A 10,484-nucleotide genomic window follows, 5' to 3' on the forward strand; every position below is an offset into this window, starting at 1 on the left:
TCTCTCTCTCTCTCTCTCTCTCTCTCTCTCTCTCTCTCTCTCTCTCTCTCTCTCTCTCTCTCGACTCACGGCACAGAAATCGCCGTGGACGTTATCGACGGCTCCGCCGGAGGATGGAATAGCCTTATGAAACGGCGCTCTTCGACGAAGGTGTCACGCAACCAGGGGACGGTACGTTCGAAGACGTTGTGGATTTGTATCGTGATCGTCAACGTTACACCGCAGAGAAAGACTGACCTTTAATGATAAAGGGCTTTACAAAATTACAAATCGTAATAGAAATTTCTAAAAGGACAGTAAATGCCTAGTTGGATGTGAATAAGATATTTTCATAATGTACAATATTACGGAACATTTGGAACATATTGTGTATTATCGTACATTATTAAAATCTTTTATTTACATCCAACAGCTGGCTTTTACTGTCCTTTTAGGAATTTGTATTATGGACAATTGTCTCTCTGAAAATCATATTAATAATAATGACTTATAACTTGGGTATATTGCTTGGCTCGTAATTAAACTTTACTTCAGCCAGATATCATCCTCGTGCGACTTGCGAGGATTAACTGAGCGAGTGCGATCGACGATACGATTTTTCAAGCGACTCCGAGAGGAAGGGGTATTTAGTCTGCGCTAATAGTCCGCAGCACGCACCCGGAAACGGAATAACGTGCACAGATCAAATCATGCCTTCGACCATGCCAAAGGCCACGAAAGAAAATCGCGCATAACAGGATGCGCCGGGCGCGCGTATCTCTCTCTGGATCGGAGCGCGTCGATATTGCGTTGTTCTTCGCGCGGATAATGCGGAAAAAAATCATCCCCGCGAGAAACGATAGACAACAATGTGCATTTGCGGTCACGGAACATTAACGCGATAACGGGACTTTACGAGACGCCGTGCGTAATATAATAACGTATCGCGTGAGAGAGGCACCTTGCGCTCAAAAGAGAAAGAGAGAGAAAAGCTTTCGTTGAAACTTCATCGATTGACACTGGTAGAAAATTGTTTGCGAGAGAAATCATCTGTCGGACTCTGGGATTTCGGATATAGCGTTCTCGTTTCCTTTTCGGCGGTGTATAAGCTTACCGAGTGTGTTTGATCGATACCTAGGTAGACTCTCATGATTATCACAATATGAGAGAGTCGATGATAAAAACTTGATAAATTTTTTTGTTTAATTACATTAATGAGGCAAATATACTGTGTTGAATTAATCATTAAATTTACATCATACAATAATGTAAATTTTTTGTTATATAGATGAAAATTTACTAAAAACTATACTCAGATTTGGAATGAAAAACATTGCATCTTGCTGACAGTTCTGAGCAAATTTTCATCATTTCTTACGTATTTCTATTTTGTCATTCTATGTAACAAATATGTGCGCCACTCATAGGAGACGCAAATCACGACTAGTAAAGTCATATTTACGTACACCTGTCTGTCTGTCTGTCTGGTTAGTGACAATGGGCGAATTAGAGGGCGCATGTTTAACGGAAATGCGGGGTAAATGCGGGACAAATTTACGCGAGTTCCACGAATAAAAATGGCGAGGATTGTGCGCGAATATTGCAACGAGACGGTCTCAAATTCGCGAGTGCGGGATATAAGTAGATCGACTCTTCGAACCGTTGCCAAGTTTGTGCAAGTTCAAGGCTCCGAGGGCGGTACGGATACCTTCAAGGTCATCGAGTGTGCAAATACCGTGATTATGGTCGCGCAAGTGTGGCAGCTTTCTCATTGTCGATCGAGTTCGGGCGATCTGACATAAGTGCCGACGCATCGTCAATGTACATCGAAGAACTCGATCGATACTATATAATCGACTTAATATAGCGTACGATCGGTTGCGATCCGGCCGTTCGCTTCGATGAGAAAGAAAGAGAATTCTTTCGATCGCCGCGACTCGGATCACTAATTACTCAATGGAAATAACGGTGTTAGTCATCACTTTCGACTCACGCGCCTGACTCACGCGATATTCGAATTTTTTATCGAGGCTGCAGTTGAGAAACAAGTTTCGAGATGAGGAGGAATCTCCGAAAATTTCGCGGCGATCAATTTTGAATTGATCGTGCAACTTCGCCGAAGGCTGCATACAATCCTTGATCAATGCTAGGACATTCCAGCTGTCAGTTAATTAAATAATTGTTTGATGCAAGTTCTACAGCTCGTACATACCGAATATTTGCTCCGTTCAGGAAAATTTCAAGCAGATCGAGCAGATGTGTCAAATATATAGATATTCGTATAAATAACTAATAAGTAATTGTAAAATTAACGTGAAATGCAACTTTTATTTTGAATTTACGTGATTCTATCACATTAAATTTACGGTTATTTATAGATTATTAGGGCAAAAGGAATGTATGCGGACGATTTACTCGATCAATTGCAAGCATTATTTTGTGAAAACATCTTTTTGTTTCTATGCATTTTGCAAGAATTTTAAACGTGTGTTTTCTCACTCCTGACGTCGTAAGTCAAGATGGTCGCGACGAGTAGCCAGAGGTCTTAACCGGAAACAATGTCTCTTTATTACCTCTTGTGTCTATTTATATATCTGAATATATTTCGGATAATTTCGTTACTAAGTCAAACCGTTTCTTTATTATTTACTTATTTTCTTATTTCGAATTGACAGAGACATCAAAATACGATTTCGGGTTCGGATCTCGTACGTATGCACAGTTCTGGATATTTTCTTATAATCTAGACGTGATTATTCGAATAGTACAGTTTTGAATTTTTAGATTGGAATCGATCTCTAATACCCAGACAGTCTGAGATTAGAGATATCCGAACAACTTGGTTAACGTCTCGAGGTCATAGTCGGATCGTCCATGGCTTAGATTCAGAACGGAAGAGGCGTCGAATGAGTGCATCGCCGGAACATCGTGTACAATGACCGTGATAAGACAGCTGGGGGGAATATCGATCGTCGGTTTGCCGACAGTAATCATGCGGGTTTTCGCTTTGCGTTTCGTCGCTTTACGCTGGTACCATCGTGTACCACTTTACGAACGATCAGTTATTTAACAATTCGATTCATTTAGTAAATATAACTACACAATACGGCGAGACCGAATGACAGAATTGATTTCTCTTTTGCGACCTCACAGATTATGTTATCAAGATTATTATGCTGAATAACATTCAAAAAGTTTCAGTCATCAATTATTGTTTATCAACAATTTATTAGCAAAAGAATTTTTTCGTAAATAAAACGTACTTTTCGGATATACATTTAAAATGCACTCGTATACAGGGTCCTAATCCTTTAATATCACTTTGATATTGGCATCAACAAAAATTCGTATAATGACGTAAAATGTCTTGATAACGTATGCTAAAATGTTTCAAATTAGGTTTTTTTGCAGAATGAAGACAAATACCTCATCCGTAGAGTAAGAGTCCGCTTCTTAAATATATACAGAGTGTCCTAGAACAACCTCCGAAACTTTCGTGGATACATGATACGGTGAATTAAGGTGAACATAAGAGTCCTGTACCGTTTTGCGATATTCGCAATAATTATCGGGATATTAAAGAAAATTTGCGAATGATCACGCGAGATATAGTAGATGAGCTGCAGTGACGACATCTACTGTCGTATATTTGTACATTAGATCAAACTGAACGAAAAAGTCCTCTATCTTTTTCCTAATAATTTCGTAAATTTTTAGTTATCAATTAGAGAACATATTATTGCGAGCGGCTGTTCGCCAATCTTCTTTGATTTTTATGTTCACCTCAATCCATATTATGCCTCCACGAGAACTTGAGAGGTTGTTCTGGGATATTCTGTATACAATATCCCCAAAAAGTATATTCTATTTATAAAATTTTTTTATTAATCCTTGATAAACAACGCTAAAACTTTTTGCACGTTATTCAGCATAATGACCTTGATAACATATGTCAAGATCATTGAAGAAGAATTCATTTATCTCACTCTTTTTTCGAACGGACGGTTCTTATCTTTTACTCGTTCGTTACACAGCTCCTCATAACTGCAAAATATAATAATATTTCGGCAGACACTTATATTTATGTATAACGTTATCTCATTTTCTTTGCGTGACACGATGCAACACGACCGATAAAATTTTGACAGTTTTCACCTTTATCACTTACGCGACGTCGCAGCGTAACTTTCAATATTGACAAAGCACGAGGAATATTATTTAAAATACATTGCGAATTAATTCTCGCGGCTGTAAAACATGTTTTCAGATCCATAGAGAATATCATTACATTCTTCTTTTTCATATTTTGAGTCGAGTTTTCGTCTCGGTAATTTATTTCTCTCCTCAAATCAACGGGACAAACGAGAGGTGCAAGCGTAGCGAGGAACTCGATGGAACTCAACATGAGTAATAATTATTTATCGTCACTTGTTTGTGAGGATTGGGCGGAATGTATTCCCGCTATAAAGTTGTCGATTTTAGAATTATAGTTGTTCATAAGCAGCGCAATAATGACGCGTTATTAGCGATGAGTCGGAGCACGACGTCATCGCGCGACCTTTCTCAAACATTGTATTTATCGCTACTTGCACAAAAATGATCGACACCATCGACATCGCGGGGCTAAACGGCAGCGTCTATGTGTAACGTCTCGAGGTTACCTGATTCTAGCATCACTCAATTCGCGAGTCCAGATTATCTTATTTGAAACTGCGGGAATGCGGTACGACGCGCTGCTGATATCACAGTTGTGTTCGCGAAATTATATACGATACACCGTGTGCGAAGCTACGTACTGAGCTGACAGAAGAAGATAAACGGAAAATACCGAGCTAGTGACGATTGCTCCTCGAGAAGAGGACATTTTTGTGCTTACCGGAAATCGGCAACTTGGAATTTTCTGCGGAAAATTTGAAAAATATTCCGGAAACTTGTTTTGCTCCAACAATCAACATGCAATCTTCATTTCTAATCGACAGGCAGTAGCAAGAGCTACAGTAGCTAAGAGTGTTTTTCCTAGAATATAAAACCTTTTTTTCAAAATTATGAACGTTTAATATCTTAAGGCCCCTCGCATTGTCTATCTCTTTTTAATGACGTCAGAAGCGAGAACATGTATGCTAAAAATTCTTGCGAAATACGTTAAAATAAAAATATATATCCATAAAGTAACGTTTGCAATCGATTAAACAAGTTTGTAAGATATTCCGTGCGCTCTCCTTTTGCTCTAACAATCAATAATTTATTGTAAATTAATCTGAATAGAAATAGGCGAAGAAATAGGTTAAGAAGATGAATTGTATGTTACGTCAATTCACGACAAATTATTGATTGTTAGAGCGAATGGAGAGTGCATGGAATATCTTACAAATTTGTTTAATCGATCGCAAGTGTTACTTTATGGATATATATTTTTATTTCAACGTATTTCGCAAGAACTTTTAGCATGCATTTTCTCGCTTCTGACGTCATTAAAAAGAGATAGACAATGCGAGGGGCCTTAATTATATGCTCTAAAATGTGTTTATCTAGTACGACGTCTAGTTTCCTTTATTGTTAAATATACCTTGGCAGTCTCAAAGCATGTTCTCAACGAAATTTTTCGCTGATACGACAACTGCTTCAAAGTGAAAACTCGTTTTTTCCAAAACTTGATGATTGCCTATACATTTTCAATGAGATTAGCGTCGAAAGATTGTAAGAGCCAATCCATTGCAACGATGCCGTTTTCAAATTTCCATTCTGTCCGGCTCCTGTGACGTCCTCTTGGACCTATCTGATGTTATCGGGACCAAGTTACTTACAAGAAAACAATAATAATGCCTTCCCATATATTCTCATCTTGTCTGCACTCGAGTTATCCGTAAATACCGTAAATACGTAAATATCCGTAAAGAGTTTCGTGACGAGTAATCTTAAACCGTGTGTTGAGTTGATGCAAGAATGAAATAAATGGCTAGTGGAAAATATCGAGCTAGCGACAAGTGGTTAGAAACGATCGCTTCTCAGGCGCAGGACACCTTGTCAAAAATCAGCAACTTTGAATTTCCTACCACGTTTCCAGAGACCATTGTGTTATCATGCGATAACAATGCCGATAATTAACCGCCAATCAAGTATTTCCGGACGCGTTGTATAATCATTCGTATGCAGCCGCGCTAATACAGGTATGCCGAAGAATATCCCCTCTAGGGATACAGATGATACAGATGATGAGACGATACAGGGGAATCACCGACATTCAGAGTTCAATTCAAGTCATCCTTAATGTCATCTCTCGCTCCGTAATCGGCGGATCGTGAAGATCGCCGCAACGGTTCTTTGTGTTCACGACGTTCGTTCGAATCCGCACACGTCAATTGCTTGAATTAAAATAACGCATTCGCATAACGAAAAAATGAGAGCAAAGTACACCTCGTCCTCGAGCTTTGCTTCGCCGAAAAATGAAATACACGTAAGCCCTTACCCGCAAGATGGAATTCCATCTGAGAGAAAGAGGAGCGGAGTATCCTCATCCCGGAACCGGCTCCGAAGCGGAACGAATGATAAATAACGCTTTCGGCGTGTGTGTGCGTGTGTGCGTGTGTCGGCAAGGAATGCGCGCTCGCGCGCGAGCGCCTTCCTTGTAATTCAATTATGACGCTATAATTGCGAGATCCTTATGACTCACAGTAAGGATAGGTCTCGCACGATTAATCTCACTTTCAAAGCGGCTCTATGCTCGGCTGCCTTTGGCATTAGCGAGTCGCCGAGAACGTTGTAACACTCGACGAGTATGTGTGTGTGTACGTCGCCCGATCGATCATGTATGGATCGACCGGTGCACGGTTTAATGAAAAAAATCGCGTTTACGTCATCATAAAAAGGATATTTGCGATCGTGTGCTAATAGGGGAAACCGGGGTTAGATGGCATATTTTTTCAGAATTTCGAAGTTACAACTCCTCAGACAACTAAAATCGTTGTGAATGACTGAATAAAAAAACACGAACTAACCTTTTTTGATATTTTAAACGCTTGCAATGAGCCTGCTTCTTCTGTAATAACCGAAATACGAACATGCTGCTGCGTGATCATCTTATTCCGGGTCAAGTTGACTAGCGACTCAGGATAAGAAGGCCACATATGAAATCCTGTACATCCTGATTTGCAGTTCAGGTGTCTCCGCGAGAGGTCTCCACAATCTTGCTGGTCCTTAAATAGTAGCCAACTTGTTTGAAAATTGTTTTTACTATCTGAAACAGTGTATCAAAGATTGCAGAAACTTTGTTCTAACTGATAACACCTCGCTTAAATGTATTTACTCACAATGGAGAATGTTAATACGAAATTTCGAGAAAATGTATTCGATCCCGTCGAGGAACTCCCCGGTACTTATACACCAATGAGTCGCAAGGACGGCATTGTCCTACTACCGGCTGTATCTGTAATGTACGTAACTCATGTATTCCTTCTTTGACAATTGCTGAAACACCGTATCCTCATGAAATTGTTACATACGTGCGCCATCACCACGTACAGTATGTCATTTCGTCTTTCTTCACTCGAGCTTGGCGTGATTTGGAAATAGACGGGAATCTGTGTGATGGATGAGGTGATTCTCCAAGGGACAAAAAAGCCAATATCTTATAATTAAAACATATTAATCATATGCAAATATAAATGATTTTACATGGTAGTTGTAGCAAATTAACGGTACAATATGAGGATGACCGTTGCGCAAAGAAGCGAGTAAACATTTGTTACACCATCGGCTTCACGCACCCGAAGGGCAATCGCGTCTCTCTCTCGATTCCAATCGATTCGAAATCTCGATCGAGCGCAAAAATCAAAGTTACATGAATGCCGAACACCCGCGGACATTTCTTTCGTTTACACTCCTTCTTCACTTATTTTTATTCGCTCAAACGAAACTCTTTTGCAATTTTTTTCCAAACACGACAGCGCTCTCTGCGAGAAATATCAAAAGAACGTTGTTTTTCGTAAAATTGTCGATGGTTAATCTTGAAAACTAATGATTGGCTTAATAATCTCCCAAATCTTTTCGATTCGTTTCTTCGTTTATGAAACATAAACGTAATAAGTTTACAATTTATATACATATGTATATGTGTACATATACATACATTCATCAATACGGAAAACTATTGTAATGATATTTCTCGTTAATTTGCTAGAATAGTAATTCATTTTTTCTTCCAGAAGTTGCCCGAAAACTATCTACAAACGACAAATGAGTGAACAGGAAGTGTACAATTGAATTGTAGAAGTGTGCTTGCTGTAACTTGGCTTCTCCTTAAAACCTCTATACATAATACGGCACGATGATTCGTTATTTTCAGTAAAATCGATCTCGCGGTAATGATCGAAGAGACGAAGATCACGCTGCTCGTCTCACATACATACACACACACACACACACACACACACACACTCTCTCTCTCTCTCTCTCGCTCGCTCTCTCTCTTTTCTGTCGAGAAAAATCTCTGCGCTTTGCGACGAAGGGACCGCTCGCTAATCGTTTGTTTGCCCTTTAATCGCAAATCTTGATGCAGGACTGGACGAATCGTCTGACCACGAGACAAAATGAGGAAATTGACACTGGAAGTAATTGGACGTCTCCTGAAATGAGAAGACGAGCCATCAGCTTGGTCTCTTCGATTCAGCCTTAATTAATCCGGCAATTGCACTTGTCCGAGAACGTTCGTTGACGGCCGACCGAGAGATACAAAAGTCCGCAGAAGTGAGGACTCTCGAAAGGTAGCAACGGTGTAATGGCAATCGCGCGAATTTTTATTGACAATGCCAAAAAACCGCGAATCGATATACGATTGAAGGTACAAAAGGATTGCTCAAATGCGCCGAATTCCGTGAAGATCAAGCGGCGGAATTTCGGTAGCATCGATCGGCGAACGGTATTTCTTCCGGTGTTCGATAGTCCATTAATCGTAATAATAATTTGTCCTTCGTCAGCGCATGAATACACGGTGTACGCAATAATAAAAGTTTCCTTCGTAGCCGCATGCACCTGTCTACGAAGTGCACGCGCGATCACAATATATTCATGTCGTATGTGTGTGTATATGTGTGTTTGCCGTATGTGCATGTTACGTATATGTGTGCATGTACACTGAGTTTCAAAATGGTTTCGAAACTCACACACACTCACTTTTTCCATACACTACTTTTTTTTTGCAGTGTCACTACGAAATGAAGTGTGTTAAAACAATACGTTAATAGTCCGAGCTTTTAATGCACTATGCTGGTAGTTTGAATTAATACACATATGTAATACACATATGCCCTGAATCGAACTTCAGATGTTAATGTCGAAAAGAAGTTAGATAAATATCGTTTCTGCCAGTATGGTGTGGTATAAAAGTGGGGATGCATTAACGTGTTGTTTTAATATACTTCAGTGTTACTTTATTCTGCAGTGTTGGAATGTCAGCCAATGATCTAATGAAGGAACAAGTTTTTGACGAATTCCTAAAAGTTAAGGGGATGCTGAAACAAATGACGAATTCCAAAAATCGTCGATAACGTAGAGACAATCTAACACATCTATGCTTTTCGTATTTCTTGTACACACAGAACTTACGTAAATGTGTGTTGTTACGAAACTTTTGGATTAGACAAATATTACGTTGACAGTTTGAGATTTTACACTTAAAAATTTTCTTTTTCGTTTTTCTCGCATATTGAGTAATGCTCCTATTTATTTTTTCATTGCGAAAAAGCATTTCTGTACAACCAATACGACGTAAACTTTGCAGAAAAATGTCATTATTTATTTTGTCGGTAAAGTTTTCAGCATCCCCTTAAAGCTTCTGGCTACTCGCCGTAGTCATCTTGATTTACGACGTCAAAAACGAGAAAATATATGCCCAAAATTCCTGCAAAGCGCATCAAAATGAAAAGATATATAAAAAAATGACACTTGCAATCGATTAAACATACCTCTAAAATACGTCAAGCATTTTCTTTTGCTCTAATAATCACTAAGTAACCGTAAAATTAACGTGATAAAATCGTGAGGAAATGTAGGTTAAAAAGGAAGGTTGCTTGTCACATTAATTTTACGGTTATTGATTGATCATTGGAGCAAGAGGAAAGAAGTATTTCAGAGGTATACTTAATCGATTGTGCATGTATGATCTTTTAGATATATCTTTTTATTTTGCAGAAATTTCGGACTTGCATTTCTTCGCTTCTGACGTCATCGATCAAGAGTAGCCAGGAGCCTCATGTTTTCTCATTGGATCATCGTCTCAGATTGCATTGAGAAAAAGAGTGCTTAAACCGTTTTGAAACTCAGTGTACTTACATATACTTGTACACGTGTGTATGTGTAAACGGGCGCGTATGCGAATGCATACATCAGACGGATTGGACTGACGATCGATCTATGCATCCGCGTACGTATCGTCATAATATGATTCTCTCTTTCTCTCTCTCTCTCTCTCTCTCTCTCTCTCTCTCTCTCTCTCTCTCTCTCTCTCTCTC

General features: G+C 39.3%; 1 protein-coding gene across 2 annotated transcripts in view; it reads right to left on the reverse strand.

Annotated features, from left to right (window-relative positions):
* The window catches only part of LOC116848364, a 33,924-nt gene extending 24,317 nt beyond the window's left edge, over positions 1 to 9,607 (reverse strand). The window contains exons 1-2 of one of the 2 annotated variants that reach the window (XM_032824351.1): positions 7,287 to 9,607; positions 6,975 to 7,213 (exon numbers count right to left, since the gene is read on the reverse strand). The gene's annotated coding sequence lies outside the window, so the exon portion shown is untranslated. Of the gene's footprint in view, positions 1 to 6,974 lie in introns of both variants that reach the window. The other variant, XM_032824352.1, reaches the window with a different exon arrangement.
* Positions 9,608 to 10,484: the final 877 nt, after the last annotated feature.

The sequence above is a fragment of the Odontomachus brunneus genome, unplaced genomic scaffold (genome assembly GCF_010583005.1).
Source record: "Odontomachus brunneus isolate Ranch 3 - 2012 unplaced genomic scaffold, Obru_v1 Obru_scaffold_093, whole genome shotgun sequence".
In the NCBI taxonomy this organism is placed as follows: domain Eukaryota; kingdom Metazoa; phylum Arthropoda; class Insecta; order Hymenoptera; family Formicidae; genus Odontomachus; species Odontomachus brunneus.